The following is a 22201-nucleotide window of genomic DNA, read 5'->3' as shown; positions in this document are numbered from 1 at the left end:
TAAAACCTTGGACATTGGTAGAACCTACCCTAATTCCCCCTTAGCATTAAGCCGCAATACTGTATTGGTTTGGTGCCTCTGAGCCCTAAGCAGATAATGCTAATTGATCTCCACCCCCCTCCCCAAATCATAATTCAAAACAAAAAGTCATAACAGACGTGCACTTGCCCTTTCAGTGAAGTGCATGTACATAATGACACTATACAAATACCAGCATAACCCATAATACTGCCATATTGTGACTGCATGGTGATCAGATTAGTTTTATATAGGCAATCTATACAATACATAATCACAGTAAACACTTTCTAGAACCTTTAGAAAATTAGAAGACCTTTTACACAAACAACTTAAACAACAATGGGAGATAAAAAGTCTGATCCTTCTACTAGATAATAATGTAACCCCTAAGGGACTGACATTAACGAAAATTCCAGCCGAAATTTATGACAAAATGGAACAAATTGTTAGACCAATCTAGAGAACTATTGAAACTAGTAATATAAAGAAGACGGGAAATGATGACGGAACTAGACCAGCTGATCAGTAACCAGAAACTTGATTTGGATAAATACCCCAAAGATGAAACCTATTTGAAATACCAAGCAGACTAGAGACGGACATAATACAGAGGAAATCCAAGAAAATGCTCTGGCAAGCTAATTCATAAGGAAGGAGAAAACCAACTGACCGAGGCGAGACCAGATTGGAAGACACCCGCGAGACACCAGACCTTTCAACCAAAACCCTCCACCAGCATATAACATGCCAACACATAACCGCTTTGCCCCTTTAACACAGAAACATTTTTTAGGAACAAGAACACAACACCACTATTCACAACAACACAGAGAATGAGCGCACCCAGATCACCAATACCCCCATTCCCCACATCACAGACCCTGGTCACCACACAGATATCATCACCGCCACAGAGACCACTACGTACCACCCTACAGACCACACAGTACCCCAGAGATACAGAGTCGACCACTAACTCATAATCCGGACAACAACTACCCACCAGCCCCACAACAACACACACAAACTCGGAAAAAAAAGAGGATATGCAGGAGACACAGAAGACACAGAAATACAAACACAACCACCCCCAGAAGATAGGGAAGACTCAATCGTAAACCTTAGCTCTCACACCCTTTCTACAAGTCAGTTGACGGTCCTGAATAAAGGTCTGAAATTCGCCCCCATCCAAACAATAAGCAAATTCGACACCTATATTGAAATTGAGAAATACGTAGAGACTTTGGGAATTTAAAAAAATATTTTTTCAGGCAAACTTAAAGTCAACTGAAGAAGACAATGGATACAGACACACAAGCTGTGCCCCCATCATGGTTTTACCTCAAGCAGGAGACAGGTCCTGATATAATGGCCTTCAAGAAAGCTACAGAAAGTGATCTTAGAAAACTCAATATTAATCAAAGAAGACGAGACACTTTAACAAAAGCAGAGAGAGGAGCCATCAAGACACTCCAGAAAGACAATAATATGTCCAGCAGACAAGGGGGGAGGGGGTTATCGTCATCCAAGATACGGAAAAATATAATAAATAATGTTTGGGACAACTCAAACAAGTGGACACGTATCAGAAACTAGAAGGGGATCTCACAGGCAGATTTAGAGACGAACGAACCATCTTGTGCAATACAGCTTGGACGAAGGGGATTCTGACTGATAAAGAACTGAAATTTATCTTGAACATAAAAAACAGACTCCCCATATTTTATTGCCTCCCAAAGATCCACACGGACACCAGTAACCCCCCCAGGATCCCCGATATCAGGGATTGGCTCCCTAACAACAAATCTTTCGCACTTTATAGATCACTTCCTGCAACCGCTAGTACAGAAGACTAGATACTATCTTAACCTTTTCAGGATGCCGGGCATATGCATACGCCCTGCATCCCGAGTCCTTAAGGACGTGGGGCGTATGCATACGCCCGTGGGAATTCCGGTCCCCGCCGCTAGCCAGTTGGGGACCGGACCGGGATGTCTGCTGAAATCATTCAGCAGGCATCCCGGCACATCACCCAGGGGGGTCCTGAGACCCCCCCCCCCCCCCCCCATGCCGACGATCGCAAAAAATTTCTGCTATTCCGGGCTGATCAGGTCTCTAGTGACCCGATCACCTGGAAAATAGTGATGATCGGAGCTGTCAGTCCAGAACATCCTGAGGGCTAGGAGCTAGATCACAGTGCTGCAATCTCCTCCTATCCCATTCCATTGGTCAGAACTGATTCTGACCAATGGCAGCGCAGGACAGTGGGTTGCCATGGCAAGAAGATGGAGGCCGGTACCTGGAGGAGAAGATGCTTGGGGACCCCCGATCGTCGCTGGAGACAGGCACAGGTAGGGAAACGACAGTGGTGTCCAAACGGTAGGCCTCCAAATGTTGCCAAACTACAACTCTCAGCATGCCTAGACTGCCCAGGCATGCTGGGAGATGTAGTTCTGTAACATCTGTCCCTTCAGATTTAGCAATTTTCATGACATTTTTGAAAATTGCTGCTCTACTTTGAAGCCCTCTTTTTTTCAAAAAGCAAAAATATGTCCATTTTATGATGCCAACATAAAGTGAACATATTGAGGGATATTTATCAAAGCTGTCTATGTCCTGCATCAATTTAGACCAAACTACAGAGTGTTTGGCTGGTCTATTGTGCACCTAATTTATCAAATGGCACAAGGCTCTTGATAAATTCTGTGCAAAGACTTGGAGATCCATGCTTTAGTCTATATTTAAACCTGCTCCAACATCGTCTGACATTTCAGTGTACTTTCAGCAGAGGCGACTTGTTGCTGAAAAGTCGCTTTTGATAAATTCAGCACCAATGCATTTTCCAATGCATTTCCGTCTAAAATAGACTAGCATGCATCACGTTCTAAAAATCCTTTAGAGCAAGTGTCGCAGAAAAGTCGCACATATTTAGACTGCGACTTTCTGTGCGACAAATTTAGACAGGAAAAAACAGTCTAAATTCTTTGATAAATATCCCCCATTGTATTTGTGAATAAAAATAAAATGTATTGGGAATATCCATTTTCCTTACAAGTAGAGAGCTTCAAAGTTAGAAAAATGCAAAAATTTCTACATTTTCATGAAATTTTGGGATTTTTCACCAAAATAGGATGCAAGTAACGCCGAAAATTTACCCCCAAAATAAAGTAGAATATGTCACGAAAAAACTCTCTCAGAATCAGAATATTCGGTAAAAGAGTTTTCGAGTTATTAATTCGTAAAGCGACGGTGGTCAGAATTGCGAAAAAGGGCTCAGTCCTTAAGGTGAAAAAGGGCTGCATCCTTAAGGGGTTAAAGATACAACCCAAATAGTCAAAACCCTTGAGGATTTCAAGTGGGGTTCAGACAAACTTCTGGCCACTAGCGCAGATGTTAGCGCATTATATACAAGTATTAGACACAAGCAAGGAATTGAAGCCACTAAGAAATTTTTAGGGAAAGAAAATATTGAATCAGATCAAGTAGACTTTTTATTAAGGTGGAGAGCATGGTAAGTGAGCTATTACACCTTGTTCACACTGGTGTGGTGCTGTGCGGTGTCCGTTGCTGCCGTGGCGCCGTGCCTGTGGGGGGGGGGTTGCGGCCCATAGACTGGTTTGAGTGGCATTGGGGCCGCTCTGCCAGTGGGTCGTTCCCCCCTGTGGGCATTGGTGTCGCGGCGGTGGTGGTCGCCGCCCGGTGCTGCGCCATTTTATGCTAGAGACATTAGGGACCCACTCTGGATAGGTGGCCTTGACGTGGCGAGTGGGCTTGTACTTTTTGATCAAAAATGTATACTAACAACCTGTTAGTTTTTGATATTATACTGAGAAGCAATCAGATCATTATACAAGATTGTAGATGTGCACCATGTCTGTTTTTCCACCCGAATTCACACTGTGATTTCTATCCCCTCTTTTTTTTTTTTTTTACATGTGCTGCACTCTTCCCCACCCCCTCAGCCCAAACCTATATAAGTAGCAGTTAGCTACACCTGGGCCATTTCTTTCCTAGCAGCCTCCCAGTCTGACTGGGAGAGCATGGTAAGTGAGCTATTACACCTTGTTCACACTGGTGTGGTGCTGTGCGGTGTCCGTTGCTGTCGTGGCGCCGTGCCTGTGGGGGGGTTGCGGCCCATAGACTGGTTTGAGTGGCATTGGGGCCGCTCTGCCAGTGGGTCGTTCCCCCCTGTGGGCATTGGTGTCGCGGCGGTGGTGGTCGCCGCCCGGTGCTGCGCCATTTTATGCTAGGGACGTTAGGGACCCACTCTGGATAGGTGGCCTTGACGTGGCGAGTGGGCTTGTACTTTTTGATCAAAAATGTATACTAACAACCTGTTAGTTTTTGATATTATGCTGAGAAGCAATCAGATCATTATGCAAGATTGTAGATGTGCACCATGTCTGTTTTTCTACCCGAATTCAGACTTTTTATTAAATTGTATCGATTTTATTTTAACTCACAATTATTTTTATTTTGAGTGGGATTTTTATTTACAAATTAACCGGTACCGCAAGGGGCACCAAATTCACACCCAGCTTTGTTAACTTGTTTATGTCTACCTGGAAAGAAATGTTCATAACCCCCAGAATGGGCACGGATCAGGTGCTATGGTAATGGTATATTGATGATATTGTTTTTATTTGGGAGGGACCTGAGAGCGAAATCCATAATTTTTTTGCTGCTGCTAACGAGAATGACCTAAATCTGACATTCACCCCATACGTCAATAAAGAAAAAAATTCATTTCTGGACATCACTATAGAGGCGGATGCTGATAGACTGAAATGCAGGACCTATCAAAAACCAACATTACGCAACAGCTATATCCTATATAATAGCTGCCATCTCCCAAGATGGTTATTAAATGTACCACTTGGTCAATATAGGAGATTAAGAAGAAATTGAATGGACATCACCCAATATGAGAAAGAGGCGGAGTTACTGACGAAGTTCCAAGAGAAGGAATATCCAGAAAGAATTTTGGAAGAATTACCAGCCAAAGCTAGATCTCTGGACTCAGCATCCTTCTTCCAAAAGAAAAGGAAAATAGAGACCAAGGAGGAACAGGAAGCAAAATTAATAATCCCATTTAATAACGACTACAGGAAAGTAGAAAGGCTCATCAACAAACACTGGCACCTACTTCAGTACGATAAAGTGATTGGTCCCACTTTACCAAGAAAACCCTCAATAGTATACTCCAGAGATCCCAACCTGGGAATAAAAGTGGCCCCCTCCATAAAAACCCAGTGAATAATGAAAAGACCAAAAATTGGTTGAGCCTGAAAGGTTTCTTCCGCTGCAAAGTATGTAACAACTGCAAAATTACACACTACCCTAGGAAGATACTGAAAATTTCCCAACTTCGAATGGGAAATCTCTGCATTCTTATTATGTAACAGTAAAGGAGTAATTTACATGCCCAGACTCTGAACCCCTTTGGCCCCCTTGTACAAAGTTGGAATTCAGGCACACTTGAACTCTTAAAACAAACTTTAAAGGGGTTATCCAGGAAAAAATTTTTTTATATATATCAACTGGCTCCAGAAAGTTAAACAGATTTGTAAATTACTTCTATTAAAAAATCTTAATCCTTTCAGTACTTATGAGCTTCTGAAGTTTAGGTTGTTCTTTTCTGTCTAAGTAATTTCTGATGACACGTGTCTCGGGAACCGCCCAGTTTAGAAGAGGTTTGCTATGGGAATTTGCTTCTAAACTGGGCGTTTACCGAGACAGGTGTCATCAGAGATTACTTAGACTGAAAAGAATAACCTTAACTTCAGAAGCTCATAAGTACTGAAAGGATTAAGATTTTTTAATAGAAGTAATTTACAAATCTGTTTAACTTTCTGGAACCAGTTGATATATACAAAAAAGTTTTTTCCTGGAATACCCCTTTATGAAACAGGCATTCAGGACTTCTAAGATGTATTCCTTTTATACACACTTTTATATATTTTGTATATATATTTTTTATGTATATCTTTTTATATTATATCCTATTTTCATCCATTCTTAAACACCAAATCACTCCCATTTTTATAACTAGTACTATTGGTGCCAGTATATTAAGTATAATAACACCATCACTATTACTCCTACATTCGGATAATTAGCATTTTATTTGTATTTTTTTATTATCTTTTATTTTTATCTTTATTTTTTTTCCATTTTTTAGAATTTCTTATTTATATTTGAAACCTCTACTCAGCTTAGTACTGTTTATATTATTCATTATACTACATATATATTATCCCCTTATCACTATTCCACCAATTTATATTGTCACTACCATTGTGGTTTTATTATTATAAATGTTGGTATATTTTTTATTCTTTATGACTACAAGTATTATTAAGGTACAATGATTTTTCTCACATTTTTTTTACCCTGATTTTACATTAATTTACACCATCTATTACAGTGAGATTTTCTACCATCACTGATCTGTAATTTATTATTACCACTTTTCCCATATCTTTATTCATCTCCTATTGACAATATCATTACACCAAGATTCCTCATGTATTTTCATTTTGTACCTTATTTATTCAAAACTTTTTTTGTTACTAACACATTGCAGCAAACCCTCTGCTGTGCCGAGATATCCCTTTTACATTTCCTCTATTTTACCTCTTTACTTTATTCCATTCCACCTTTTGTGTCTTTCCCTCTGTTTATTCCTATATTTCTCCTTTGCTCTATTTCCTAATTAGACCTCAGACCATTGCACAATATAAAAAGACCACTACCCCCATCATAAACCAGCTACTGAAGAAAGGAGCAGTCTCCTGAAACACAAACTACTGGCCAGTATTCTAATTTAGTGCTTTTTTCCCTGGGTGCGCCCAGCATCAATTAGCATTTCACAGGACCGGAGACAGATCAGCGAGGACACTGAACCCGCTCCTGATGGCATTTGGGGACAAGAGAATACTTATAAACTGACTTTGCAAGGTGCTATGAGCAGAAAGGTAATAAACAGTAACAGCAAAGCAGGGAAAGGGTTACACTAAGTGCTGCTGCAAAGATGAGAAGGAAGCCTTAATTTTCCTTGCATGGATAGTGCAGATTTCTTGGACACTCACAGATGCAGGTACACCATCTCTCTCTTTCCAGCACAGAGAACATACTAATAAGCCCCACCCTCACTTCCTGTGTTGTGCTTGCTGAGGCAGCTACTAAAGATGGATTTTCCCTGCCAACAAACAGTGAACGGTAGATTGCTGAGTATTAACCCCTTAACGGACCAATTTTTAACCTTAATTACCAGACTCTTTATTTTTTATTTGACATGTGTCTCTTTAAATGGTAATAACTTTAGAACGCTTTTTCTGATCGGAGCGATTCTGAGATGATTTTTCGTGACATATTGTACTTTATATAAGTGGTGCATTTTTGTTGACACATGCAGCATTTTTTTTGTGAAAGACTGGAAAATTTCTGGCATTTTTTTTATGGTGTACACTGTGCGGTAAAAGTGAGGTTATATTTATTCTGTGGGTCAGTACGATTATGGGAATATCCATTTTATATAGCTTTCTATGTTCTTTTTCCTTTTCTGAGCAAAATTCTTTTTCTGCCATTCCAACAGCCATAACTTTTTTATTTTCCGTCTGACGCCATTGAGTGAGGGCCTATTTTTTTGAGGGATGAGCTGTACTTTTCATTGGTATAATTTTTGTGATACTTTTGATCTTTTATATTCCACTATTTGTACCAAAATTGGCGAATTTTGGGCTTTTTTTTTTTTTTTTTTTACGGCGTTCACCGTGTGGGATAATTTACATTATAGTTTTATAGTTTAAGTCATTATGGACATGGCAATACCTATTATGTATATGATTTGTGTGTTTGATCTTTTTTGGTGATAATACAGGGCTTTTATTGGGAAAGGGCCATTTTTTTTTTTTTTTTTTTTTACACTTTTATTGACAAACTTTTTATTTAATTTATTACATTTTTGACAGGTTATACTATGCTGCAATACATTTGTACTGCAGCACAGTATGACCCGATCAGCTGCACACAGTACAGCCTGTGTGATCTAGCCTCTGGCTGGATCTCACAGGCTTCCATAGCAGGCAGCCAGGAGGTCATGATCTGACCTCCTGCTACCATAGCAACCAACTGCGACCCACGATCGTATCAGATTGATCACGGCATCTATGGGGTTAATGCTGCCGGGACTAGTGTGATCGCGGCCCCGGCAGCTGCGGCGGGACTCCAGCTGTGATTGACAGCCGGGTCACACCGCCGATCTCCTACGCTGACCGCGGAAGTGCAGGCGATCGCTAGGATGTATGTACACGTCCCACGCAAACGTGTCGGGTGCTGGGACGTATGCATACGTCCTATAGCGGGAAGGGGTTAAGATACATAGTGGTCAAACTTTAGAGCTTTCTTTCTAGAGATAATGAGTAATTTTTGATAAATTAAGTGACTTGCAAATATGGTAAACTCACATAGGCTATCTAATGGAAGTGTTTGAAATGACATATAAACTATGAATACAGATTTTTTTTGTGAAGGAAATCAGGATATTTTAAAGGAGTTGTCCTACCATAGGGGCTGCTGGGAACCCTGTAATCTCTAGAACAGGGTCCCAAGTCACCCATCGGAATGGAAGCTGCCAGAAATAACCAGGTGCAATGCCTGACATTAGAAAAGCAAAAGCAATCATACACTTATCCCCTATCTACCTAGATAGGGGATAACAGTTCATAATGGGAAAACATCTTTAAAGGGGTATTCCGGGCAAAAACATCTTATCCCCTATCGAAAGGATAGGGGATAAGATGTCTGATCGCTGGGGGCCCGCTGCTGGGACCCACCGCGATCTCCCTGCAGCAGCCTGGATTCTATGTGTAGCTGCATCTGAAGTTTCGGAAACCGCCGGGCTTCCGAGACGGGGATGTGACGTCATGCCACGCCCCCTCCATTCATGTCTATGGGAGGGGGGGGCGTTGCAGCCATTACGCCCGCTCCTATAGAAATGAATGGAGGTGGCGTGGCGTGACGTCACTTCCGCGTCTCGGAAGCCCGCCATTCTCCGAAACTTCAGAAGCAGCTAAGCATAGAATGCGGGCTGCTGCAGGGAGATTGCGGGGGGTCCCAGCGGCGGGCCCCCAGCGATCAGACATCTTATCCCCTACCCTTTCGATAGGGGATAATATGTTTTTGCCCGGAATACCCCTTTAAACTCTGTTAAAGCAGGAAAGTAGTTTAGAATACAATAAATATTCATATAAAAATAAAAAATGGCTGAGCTGCAACACCAGATTTGACCGATAAAGAGCAGAGGAGCTGAGCTGCTTTTAGAAAAATGAAGACCCTTTTTTTAAAATTTTGGACAAAGTCACAAAAAGTCACACTTTCAGTCACATTTCTTTGGCATAATAAAGTATTTCCAATTTCCTGTATCACTGATAGTGGGATTTCTAAATGTTCTAAATGTCATTAAACTGTAACATATAACATTCAAAACTGAAAACTGTAACTGAACCAGAATTGTTTTGATTATTTTTTTTTATTAACTTTCACTAACACATATAACACTAAAAGATCATAATCCAAATTCAACTAAAACTTTTTAGTTTTAATGACATTTTGGTAAAGGATAGAACAGGCTACAGTAACAGTACTGTAATAGTACTGTAATAGGCCAATTATATAAACAATTGGATCTGTAATAGCTGTGCTGGTAGGGAAAACCCACAAATGACATGAAACATTCCTTGTCCTGAGAACAATGTATGTCTTGTGCTGTTGTCTTGAGAATTTTTTTTCATGGAAAAATTACTTTCTATAAGGACAATTGAAAATCTCCTGAGCCTGTATTTATGGTTAACTTGAAAAAATTTGGTTTATATGCATCCCACAGAAGTAATTAAGTTCACAATATAGACATATGATCAAGTCAGAATTGTTAAAGGGATAATCTGGCCTTAAACATTTTATCCCCTATCCAAAGGATAGGGGATAAGATGTCTGATAGCAGGGTTCCCGCCGATGGGATCCCCACGATCTCTGTGAAGCCCCAGGCATTCTGTGCCAGGCACTGCTCCTGAGACCAAGAAGTGACATCACAGCCACTCCCCCTCATGATGTCATACCACGCCCCCTCCATTCATGTCTATGGGAGGGGGCGTGATGCCATTTGATTCACTGCTCTTCACCCCTACTACCTGCTTTTAGGAGAAGTCATCTCAACAGGAAGTGCTGGCCAAGCCAATCCCTGGCCACAGTGTGGTCACACCTCACTCAGTGATTGGCTGAGCAGCATATCCTGCTGAGATGACCGGTCTTGAAAGCAGGAAGTAGCATTGAGACCAGTGGGAAACCAGATGACCAAGAGTTGCTAATTTTTTTTTGTTTTTTGTTTTTAAACAATCCTACGCTTTTTCTATAGTTTCTCTTTATCCTTCATCTATAATTGTGTAGTCTATAACAATAAAAAAATAATTCTGGTTAATGCAACCAAGGCTTCTTAGTCCTTTGTAAGTGTGCGGAAACTCCCACTTTTCAGATATGAATCACAAAGATCCTGGACATAGTGTGGAGGAGCTCACTGCTCACCTCCATCATTAGGCGGTTTTATTGGTCTGCCTTTCAGGAGACTCCTGAATACTGCACCTTATTATACGACTAAGCCTCTTCTCCTCGCTTTTTGGGTTCCTCCCGTCCTTTTCCCCTTCCTCCCTGATGTAGATGTGGGTGTTGTCCCTGTTCTGTTTGTCTTCCCTGTTGTCCCTTGTGTCTTCCTTCTCTTCTTCATGCCTTTCTTTCCCCTCCTCTTTCCCCTGATCTTTTATGTGTTCCTTTTTATTTAATTATGCTGCCCCAATAGGGTATTCCTTTGTTTTGGCCCGGCCCGTGCTGATCGCTCCGGCCTTCCCTACAGGCATGCCTTTTTGTTTATCATTGCTATTCTTGTAACACTGTGTCCCACTGCGTAGGGAGATTCGGTTCTATGTTTATGTTGAAAATGGAAAATAAAGAATTATAAAAAATAAAAAAAATCATTCATCTTATCAAATTGCCTTACATCATTATTTACCCGTCCGGTGAGAGCAGAATTGCCATAACCAATTTCTGGGGAGTTCTGCCGAATTCCCAGCTCTGCTTCTTACAGTTCCAAACGGTTCCATTGCGGACCCGGTATGGAAGTCTAGCGGCTACTGGCCCCTGAATAAAGACATCTTTGTTGATACAAATGCTTGTACAGTAAAATCTCCCTTAGTGGACACCTCCCAATAGGGGACAGTTTTTAATTCCAATAAGACTTAATGGGACAAAAACACTCCCAATAGGGGTCAACACACTCCCAATAAGGGACAACCAGGCTTCTGCGAGGCCCTATCTTGTACACAGAGCCGCCATCAAGGGGTACAGCCAATACACCATTAAGGGGGCCAGGCTCCCAGGAGGCCCTGCCCCCCCCCCTATTGCACCCCCTGCAGCATTCTCAGCACAGAAGAAGACTGATGTTTAAACAACGGTCTCCTGTATGTCTGCCGGCCACATCATTCGCCCCTCCTCCCCTGTTTCCCCCCTGTGCCACTTTGCTCCCCCTTTACCAAATGATCTCCCTCTTTATTATCCCCTGTGCCACATTATATAGCCTTGATTCCCCCCCCCATGATATTTCATTCCCCCTTTATTACCCTTTTTGCAAATGTATGACCCCTCTTTATCAACCCCTGTGCAATTTCTTTCCCCCTTTGCCCCACCTGTGCCATTTGAAATGGGGGGAATGAAATGGCACAGGGGGGATCAAGGGGAAATGATTTGGGGGTAAAAGGGGGGTAAAAGGGAATAATTTGTCACGAGGCACAGGGGGAATAAAGTGGCACAGTGTATAAAGGGGGATGAAATGGTACAGGCGGTGATAAGGGGTGATTAAATGACACTGGGAGATTATACTGTAATATGGCTTTCATGCTATCATGTTTTATAAGTAATTACACTCTGGAGTGAGTACAGGACAGTTTTTCGGTCATTTAGTAAGATTCTCTCAATAGTGGATACTTTTTTTATTCCCTGTGAGTGCCCCATATTGGGAGATTCTACTGTAACAATGTTTGCACCTTTTACCCTATCCCTATCTTATATCCTTCGTTTGTATAAAGATAACTGCACCAGATAGCGCTTCCTCCTGTTCTTTTTTTATGTTTGAAAATATATTTATATTGTATCAACTTGCTCATATGGTATAACATGTTGTAACACTCATTTTTATGTTTTCTACTATCAATTTGTTCCTAATTATGTCACCTGTGTCAGTACAGGGGGAGTGAGCACCATCCTTATTTAAACTCAGTGTTGGCTTGTATGTAATATACTTATGACTATGAACTATAATTACAGTGAGGATCAAAAGTTTGGGCACCCCAGGTAAAAATTTGTATTAATGTGCATAAAGAAGCCAAGGAAAGATGGAAAAATCTCCAAAAGGCATCAAATTACAGATTAGACATTCTTATAATATGTCAACAAAAGTTAGATTTTATTTCCATCATTTACACTTTCAAAATAACAGAAAACAAAAAAATGGCATCTGCAAAAGTTTGGGCACCCTGCAGAATTTATAGCATGCACTGCCCCCTTTGCAAAGCTGAGACCTGCCAGTGTCATGGATTGTTCTCAATCATCATCAAAGTTTTTAAATGCCCAGACTCATATTACCTTTCCCCAACAATCAGCACCTTGGGTTCTTCTAAGCAGTTGTCTAGAAATCTGAAACTGAAAATAGTTGACGCTCACAAAGCTGGAGAAGGCTATAAGAAGATAGCAAAACGTTTTCAGATGTCAATATCCTCTGTTCGAAATGTAATTAAGAAATGGTAGTTATAAGGAACAGTGGAAGTTAAAGCAAGATCTGGAAGACTAAGAGAAATATCAGACAGAACAGCTCGCAGGATTGTGAGAAAAACAATTCAAAACCCACGTTTGAATGCACAATGCCTCCAGAAAGATCTGGCAGACACTGGAGTTGTGGTACACTATTCCACTATAAAGAGATACTTGTACAAATATGGTCTTCATGGAAGAGTCATCATAAGAAAACCTCTTCTACGTCCTCACCACAAAAATCAGCGTTTGAACTTTGCAAATTAACATATAGACAAGCCTGATGCATTTTGGAAACAAGTTCTGTGGACTGATGAGGTTAAAATTTAACATTTTGGCTGGAATGAGCAAAGGTACGTTTGGAGAAGAAGGGGAACAGAATTGATGAAATGATGAAAAGAACCTCTATCCAACTGTTAAGCATGGGGGTGGATCAATCATGCTTTGGGGTTGTATTGCAGCCAGTGGCACAGGGAACATCTCACCTCACTTATGCATATTAATACAAATTTTTACCTGGGGGGCCCAAACTTTTGATCCCTACTGTTGCTTGAAACGTGTCAGTTTTTTTTCTCCTGTATGTGGTTTTATGGACTATCATAAATCTTTGAAGCAGCATGCCAGTTTTTGCTGGACTTCCTTTGTTTCTATATCCTACAGGTAGTTTAATTAGGGAACTTTCCGACAACCCCTTTAACTAAAAAGAGCATGTTAATTTTATTAGATAGATCATTATGGTTGCAGGGATCAAATTTGGCTGTTTTGGAAGGCATGTTATTACATCAGAGGTTAAACCAAGGCTACCTTAGTCACATAACATGCTGTTCCTAAAGCCAAAACAGCAGGATGCTGGAAAGTACATAAAGGAATGCCAAGGTAACAGTAAGCCAAAACAAGGTAAGGGCACAAAACAGAGGAGTAAAATTTATCAAGAGATTTATACATTTCCATTCCAAAGTTTTTAATAAGATTATGTATTTTAGACATACAAAGGCTATGCTCACGCGGGAGAAATTCTGCACACACCTTGTTATTGTTCTTAATAGGAATCTGCAACTAGGATACATTCAGCTGACTGATGTCATGTATCCTTGGGAGAAATCCAAGGTATACCCTTGGATATCTGCCATGAATGAATAATGTCTATGCCACGGATTATACAGTGGTTTGGAATGAAGATTAAAGGGCTTTTTCTGGACTTTTTGATTGATGTCACAACCTGGGCAATTAATCACTGACTGGCAGGGTTCCAACACCCAGCACCTCTGCCAATCAGCTGTTCAGTATGCCGCAAGGTGGAGTTATAAAAGGGAGCACAGCTGCAGTTACCTAGCACAATTGAAGATTTTCCTACCCTTGGTGACGGAAAATATAGATTTTATGAAAGACAGGAGGACTTCACATTATGCATTAAATCTCTCTTTAATGAACTAAGCAGCAAAATGTATGGAATACAGAGCAGAAAACTTTTGTGTAACCAAACATGCTATTGACAGACAGTAACCAATAATAATGAAATACAATAACAAATTATAACATGCATTCTTTAAGGAAAAAAAAAAACAATAAAGTTAAACAAGAGACATAGACACATGAGGTTCTGGTCAAAAATAGAAAGTTTTAAAAGTTGATTCAGACGACAAATTGGCTGCTTTGATAATATCCCAGAGAGAACCTACCGATTGGGCTAATTTACTGGAGACAGCAGCTCTAGTAGAATGTGCTCTGAAAAGGGAAATATCAATACCAGCTAAAGACAGAGTGTCTAACCCATCTAGCCAAAGTAGAAGAGGAGACAGGAAGATGAGGTTTACAGTAAAAAATTAGGAGTTGAGTAAAAGAAGGATGACAAAGACATGTAGTCTTAGATTCATAAGATTTTAAACATCTAACAACACATAATTTGGGTTGATGAGGAAAACAAGGATAAAAGACTTCTTGAAGATTAGTTTTGTGTGTCTATGTATAGAAAATATGACGCCTTGAGGGGTATATTGCCTGTGAAAAATGTCTCAAGCTCTTACATCACAGATCCTTTTGATGGAAATTAGACAACGAAGGGCAGTGAGTTTGAAAGTTTGATAAAATGACATTATCCTCCCAAGAAAGGAATAGTGATAGGAGTTTATTTACGTCCCAAGTATTTAGCTATTTATGGCGAGGTGGACATTTAAGACGAATGCCTTTGAGGAGTTTGCAAATCAATGGATGTTTACCTATAGGGATAGAATGAATGTGAGAATAATAGAAAGATATAGCTGATCGGAATAGGTTTAGAGTTCTATAAGCCTTCCCAGCATCAAAAGAGCCTGAAATTTAAGACATGGGAGACATGGGTGCATGTACTGGATCCAAATCCTGTTGTGAGCACCAATGAAACCAAAGTTTCCAGGCTGATCTGTAAGCAGATCTGGTACCTGGAGCCCAGGCTTCTGTAAGGATATCCCTAGTTGACTGAGAAAATCCCGAGTCAATTGGGATTGACCCGAGATTAACCAAGCAACCAGAAAAAGTTGATTGGATAAAATTAGTGGATGTGTATTCCCGGAGGGGTCAAGGAGAAGAGAAGGATGGAATGATTCTCGGAACGTCTAATAACATGCTGAGAATTTGAGGGAATCAAGGTTGAGCAGGCCATAAGGGAGTGATTAGTACTACAGTTGATTTCTGAATAGAAACTTGTAGAAGGACTCTGGGTATTAGAGTGAAGGGGGGCTGTGAAGGGAGTCTGTTCCGAGGCCAAAGTTGTAAAAGTGCATCTGTTCCAGAAGCTTCCGGATCGGGACGCCAACTGAAGAAATTACGTAGTTGATGGTTGAGACGTGATGCAAAAAGGTCTAAATGAAGTGGGCCCCAAAGGAAATTGATTTGTTGATAGATACGAGGATCTAGTCTCCAATTGCTGTAATCGGTCAAATGGCGAGAATTCCAATCTGCAACAGACTAGGAGACTTGCACCTGATTCCAAGATGATGTCTGGATTGGAATTGAAAATAGTTTTTCCGTTCCAATCTTGAATGTGATTCACTTTAGAGAAAATTACGTCACTCTCTATGGAGGTAAGGGTGCCAAAGTAGGAGTCGCAATCCTTATGCAATATGAGAAAATACTTGGCACACCATAAGTAGAGTAATATCAGTGCAAATTTATTAAGCAATCCCGTAATACATGTTACGTTTCGGTCCACTTAGGACCTTCCTCAGACCTACCAATGCACAGCATATCCTCACTGTTCTGTCCTATACAAATGTAACTGTCATCTTTATACTATATCTGGGATTTAATCTTGGATGCTTATACTAGGCCAATGAGAATCATCCCACTATTGTGACATGTGTCTCTTTAGTCTTCTTATGTATGTTATTTTGCATCGCTGCTTTGCATTACTATGGAGTCTTATCTGAATGGATATCAACATATTTTATTTGGACATTTTTCGGAGTCTATTGACATCTTATTAACCCTTTTTCCATAAGTTTCTTCCTTATGTCCAGTTTGGAGAGATTACTATTATTTATCATGTATTAGATTTGCTGTGATTACATACATGAAACCTTCGTTACTGAGCTACTCTATATATGGATTTATCGGTGTATATGTAAATGCACATTCATTTTGGTGATTTTTCCTATTGAATATGCACTAGTTATTTCCTTGACCATACATTACTAGATATCTATGTTCTGATTTTATTTGTTCACACTGTTTATAGGTCTGAGGAAGGTCCTAAGTGGACCAAAACGTAACATGTTTTACGGGATTGCTTAATAAATTTGCACTGATATAACTCTACTTATGGTGTGCCAAGTATTTTCTCATATTGAATGTGATTCAGCCACCAAAGAAGTTCTTCCCTGGTTTCTGAAGAGAGACACATTTCGTCGGTATAGGCTAGTTCTTCTCTCAGATGTTGTATCTTCAATCGTTGGAGAGCCCTGTACTGTAGGGGGGTTGGAAAGATAGCCTGAATTGAAGCTGAGAGTAACTCTTCTATTCAAGCAATGGATCTTAAGGATATTAGATCTTTGTTTAGGATAGAGCGGATTTCTTTTCGAATCACCTTCAATTTCTTTGAAGGGAGACTCACCCTCTTTGGAAGGGGACAGGATAGACTTTTCTTGATTGATTAGGAATCCTAGATTGGAGAGGAGAGAGAGTGTCCAATCCATATAAAGTAGAGCCAGAGACTTGGAATGAGCCATTATCAGAATGTCATCAAGATAAATTATGAGGTGAACACCTGGAGAGCAGAGAACTGCTACCACAGGTTTCAGGAGTTTCGTGAAACACCATGGTGCTGACGACAGTCTGAATGGGAGACAAAGAAATTGCCATTTCTGGTTGTTCCAAGTGAATTGGAGATTTGTTTGAGAGGAAACATGGATCAGTACGGTAAGATAGGTATCTTTTAGATCTACCTTTACTAGTCAGTCTCCTTGTTGTAGGATATCCCTCAAAAGATCTATGCCTTCCATCTTGAAATGTTGTTAAAGGACAAAATTGTTCAAGGTTTTTAGGTTTATTACTGGACGGTAACCTCTGTCTTTCTTTGATACTAGAAAGAGATTTCTTACAAAACCCAGATTTTGGGTTGGTACTGGCATAATTGCATTTTTTTGCATAAAGATATTTTATCTCCTTATTTATCAAGGATTGATCTTCTAGAGAAAATATAATAAGATGAGGAAAATGAGATTGAATAGGGACAGTGACAAACTCTATTTGGTAACCCATTATTGTATTTAGTGTCCATTGGTCGGAAGAGATAATACTCCAATTTTGGAAAAAATGTATGAGCCTTCCACCCACTGGAGGATGGAAAGAAAGTGGAGGACAATGACTTACCTGGTGAGGGTCTGGAACGGGAAGGGGCAGATCCTCTTTGTCCTCTAGGGACATCCCCGATAGGGGAAGAAAGGAGTTGGTTGTGGTGGTGGAAATGGGTAGGGAGGTCTAAGGGGCTGGAAGGAGACTCTCTGTTAGGGTCTAACATTTGAGGATTGGCTGGGGAAACGATCCCGTCTTTCCCCAGCCCGTCCAAAAACCTTGTTTGAGAAACACATGGCCCTTTGGGCCCAGCCTTGAAGTACTTTGACATCCACAGGGATAATAGAGACAATGGAATCTTCAGTGAGGTCCAATATCTTTGTCAACGGGCCTAAAAGGTCCAATAGCTTGTCCTGGCAAGCTATTATGGATTTATCAATCCCTTTTTTAGGGTTATTACCAGACTTTCATAGATACCTAACTAAGATAGGAGCTAAGTCAGGTGTCTGGTTAGCCAGAGATGAGAGTGAGGTACGGGGGCATTCTGCCCTCAATTTGTTACGAGATGATCTGTCTAAGCCCCTCCTAATCCAAGTATTTCAAAATTGACCGACAAGAGGATTGGGTGTCCACCCTCCTGACCTTAGATGGCATATATGGGCCGGGTCAAAAAATGGAGAACCCGAGCTATCCGGTAGGATAGAATTATTAGAGCTGTCCTCATCAAAGTTATCTCTTCCTCATCATCATCATCTAGTTGATAAGAGGGATCATTAAAATCTGAATTCTGAGGGATCCCTATCCTTAGTTGATAAGAGGGATCATTAAAATCTGAATTCTGAGGGATCCCTATCCTTAATTTATGGAAGGGAGGGTCGTCCTTCAATATATGCCTTTTTAAAGCAGATGTTTTAGGCATAGGTATTGGCATAGTGGAATCATCTGCAGATATAAAGTTGTCAGAGGGAGTAGATAGGATATTCAGATTAGGATGTGGAAAATTGGACTGAGCCAAAGCCATGGTAACCGACTTAGTTATTGAATCCTGCATGGATGCCATTTCAGATTTAACCACTGACTGTACTGAGCGGGTAACAGACTGATCCACTATATCGTGGACATGTTCCTCAGATATGAAGGGTCAGTAGGTTGTGGTTGTTCAGACATGTTGACCAAGTAATCTCGATTGATGATAGAATCAGTACAGGAGGTAATGAGTTAATGTCAGACCAGGAGAAGCAACGGGAGTATGAACAATATAGCGCTGACAGGAAAAGCAATATCCGCCAACCATGTCAGAGAAGCAACAGGACGAGATGGACATGGAGGCGGGAAAATTACTTCAGTTGATGACCAACTGAAGTAACTTCTCGCAAGACGCAGCTAATACAGCTGCGACAGCGAGAAGAGAAGCAGTGGCACGAATGAAGGAAGCATGGGGAGCCGAAATAATGCGAGAATACACAAAAAACAAGTGCGTCACTGAAGGTAGAGTAGAGAGCAGTGCGTGCCGGAGATAAGTACAAGATAATGAAGGTATGAAAAAGGGGATAATAGGTTTAATAAAGGTAATGAATAAGTAAAGGATATAGAAAAAAAATATATATATATACTTATAACAGTATTAGAAGAAAATGGGATGCAATAGCAGGGCTGTGGAATCGGTAGATAAATGTTCCGACTCCAACGTTTTCTGTACTTCCAACTCCGAATCCGACTCCTCTGTATTAATATGCAAATGTATTTTATACATTCCTTGAAGGAAAGAAAGGCAACATAAATGCCATTACCACAGGACTAATGGCTGGGAAGCCAACAGTCTAATTTATTGAACAGTTTGTGTGCTGATCTGCTGCTGAAGATAGGGCAGTGGAGGGGCATTTATTATAAAACATGATTTCCCTAGTAGAATCCCATAGTCATGTTTAAAGTTTAAAGGGGTACTCCGCCCCTAGACATCTTATCCCCTATCCAAATGATAGGGGATAAGATGTCAGATCACTGGGGTCCCGCTGCTGGGGACCCCCGGGATCGCCGCTGCGGCACCGCGCTTTCATTACTACACAGAGCAAGTTCGCTCTGTGCGTAATGACGGGCGATACAGGGGACGGAGCAGTGTGACGTCATGGCTCTGCCCCTCGAGACATCATGGCCTGCCCCCTTAATCCAAGTCTATGACAGGGGGCGTGACGACCGCCATGCCCCCTCCCATAGACATGTATTGAGGGGGCTGGCGGTGACATCATGAGGGGCGTATCCGTGACGTAACGATGCTCCGGCCCCTGTATCGCCCGTCATTACGCACAGAGCGAACTCGCTCTGTGCAGTAATGATAGCGCGGTGCCGCAGCGGCAATCCCGGGGGTCCCCAGCAGCGGGACCCTGGCGATCTGACATCTTATCCCCTATGTTTGAACTATTGACCCTCCATTCCCTTCACTTATACAAGTGTCTCTAGTCCTGCAAAAAACATATTTACTTAATCCCTTATCAGTGAGAGGGTAGGTTACCCATGGGTTCCCTGTAACAGCAGAACACAACACTATGGAAAGTATAAGCATTGCCGCTCCTAATTGTGCGTTGTGTGCCATATAGTAAAGCACATGAAAAGCATGCTTCTTCACGGTCACTTAACGTGTTTGTTTTGCGGTTAAGTGAGGCACTGCATGCATTGGTCTTTAATCTTAAAGTAGAGAAGTCATTAATTATAACTTTTTGTGAATTGGGACATTTAAACTTTCTTTTTTTTTTTTTATTCCAATTTAAATTTGCGCGAGACAGTGATTCCAACGAGCCCTACCTTGCCCGAATATGCCTGGCCGTTCGCTTGCAATTGTAGTTCTATTCTATGTGTATATCTTGCTGTAACTGGCACGGGCGGGGCTTCTGCAGGTTAACTGGCACTGACTTCAGCGCCGCTTATGAATATTCATCCCCCCTCCCTCCAGTTAGGAGCGGCGAAGAGAGGGAGAACTGGAGGGAGGGGGGATGAATTTTCATAAGCAGCGCTGAAGTCAGTGCCAGTTAACCTGCAGAAGCCCCGCCTGTGCCAGTTACAGCAAGATATACACATAGAATAAAACTACAAATTGCGGGCTAACGGCCGGGCGGATCCGGGTAAGGTAGGGCTTGTTTTAATCAGCATCTCCCACACTATCCACCAAAATAGTGCAGGAGAAAATATCTGACAGTTTTCCTTTAGGGAAGCGGAAAGCTGCCAGCTCTGCATGCAAGCACTAAAAGCAAGGCTTTTAGCGCTTGCAGGGGGAGGTGACAGCTTGCCGCATCTTATTCATTTATAGCGCAGGCGGCCGGCATCTTACCCATTTATTGCACTGCTGCTGGCATCTTAACCATTTATAGCGCATGTGGCTGGCATCTTAACCATTTATAGCACCGCGGCGGCAGCTCATTAATTTAAAGCGTGGACGGCTCACAGGATTATGATTATTTCCCCTATGTGGGGACAGCCGCTGCGGCTGATAATTCATTCATTTGAGGGGGAGGGGCCCGACCGGTATTGGGCTATGGGAAAAATTCATATTGTGCAGGGAAAAAATTTCGGTATTCGGTATGAACCGGTATACCGCCCAGTCCTAACCGCCACCCATTGGGTATGATGCCGGCTCACCTGCTGAGTGCGCGTCATACCTCAGGAGTCCATTTGCAGCAACGGGTTAAAAGTCTTTTATTGTTTTGTGTCTACAGCGTATATGAAGATCTGTGGATTAGACTGTTGATTGCATGAGCAAGTTACAATAATGAAACACATAGATGCAGCTGTGCGGCATGATAAAACAAAAAATAACACATAACTTTACTGGCTCGTCTGTACTGTACCTGGCAACTTGCTCCCTGACACATCTCACTGTTCATATCATGGGTCGGGTACGTATGTTGGCTCTAACTTTATAAAGAGCCAGTGTTCTCCAATAGACTCTGACTTTAGCTTATCCCCTGACCCCACTCTATTTAATGGGGCTGTCTAGCAAAAGAAAAGAAAAACTGTGTATGGTGTCAAAAAGAATAAAAAGCAACTTACTAATATTATGTTATTAGCCATAGTGCACACATCTGGCTCAGGACGAGACCAGTGATGTGAAGGAGGGGAGCTGGTATTACTGACTCAACATGTAAGCATATGTAACTTGGTTTCTCAAATAATATGTAGACTAACAGGGTTTCTCACACTTTTTCTTTTTAAGCTAAAGTCAGGAATGTCTTCATAAGGAAAATATAATGGACAGACTTCTACTTCTTTTCTTTGCTAAATCCCCTTTTGCCTTTGGATCAAGCTGCACCAATGGTGCAGTGAGCAACAAAAAGACACTGAGCATGAAACCATCCTAAATCTATATGTAAACAGACCAACTGAGAAACTTATTAATAGGAGAAACAAGAAACAGACTTTGTAATTTATGTGTTAAAGCAAACAGGTCAATAAACTAAAGACCCAATATGCTTGTGATGATATAAAAAAATTTAAATTTAAATCTTTCATCAAAGATTCATTCATCGTATTACAAAGCTATTATTTAGAGAGGTGAATGGACTGTGCA

General features: G+C 41.2%; 1 protein-coding gene across 6 annotated transcripts in view; it reads right to left on the bottom strand.

Moving 5' to 3' along the window:
- Nucleotides 1-22201, bottom strand: part of CENPP (centromere protein P) — a 373003-nt gene that overhangs the window by 109463 nt on the left and 241339 nt on the right. The gene's annotated exons all lie outside the window — the stretch shown is intronic.

The sequence above is a fragment of the Hyla sarda genome, chromosome 6 (genome assembly GCF_029499605.1).
Source record: "Hyla sarda isolate aHylSar1 chromosome 6, aHylSar1.hap1, whole genome shotgun sequence".
In the NCBI taxonomy this organism is placed as follows: domain Eukaryota; kingdom Metazoa; phylum Chordata; class Amphibia; order Anura; family Hylidae; genus Hyla; species Hyla sarda.
The sequence above is the reverse complement of the archived record's forward strand: the minus strand, read 5'-3'. Positions and strand labels throughout refer to the sequence as shown.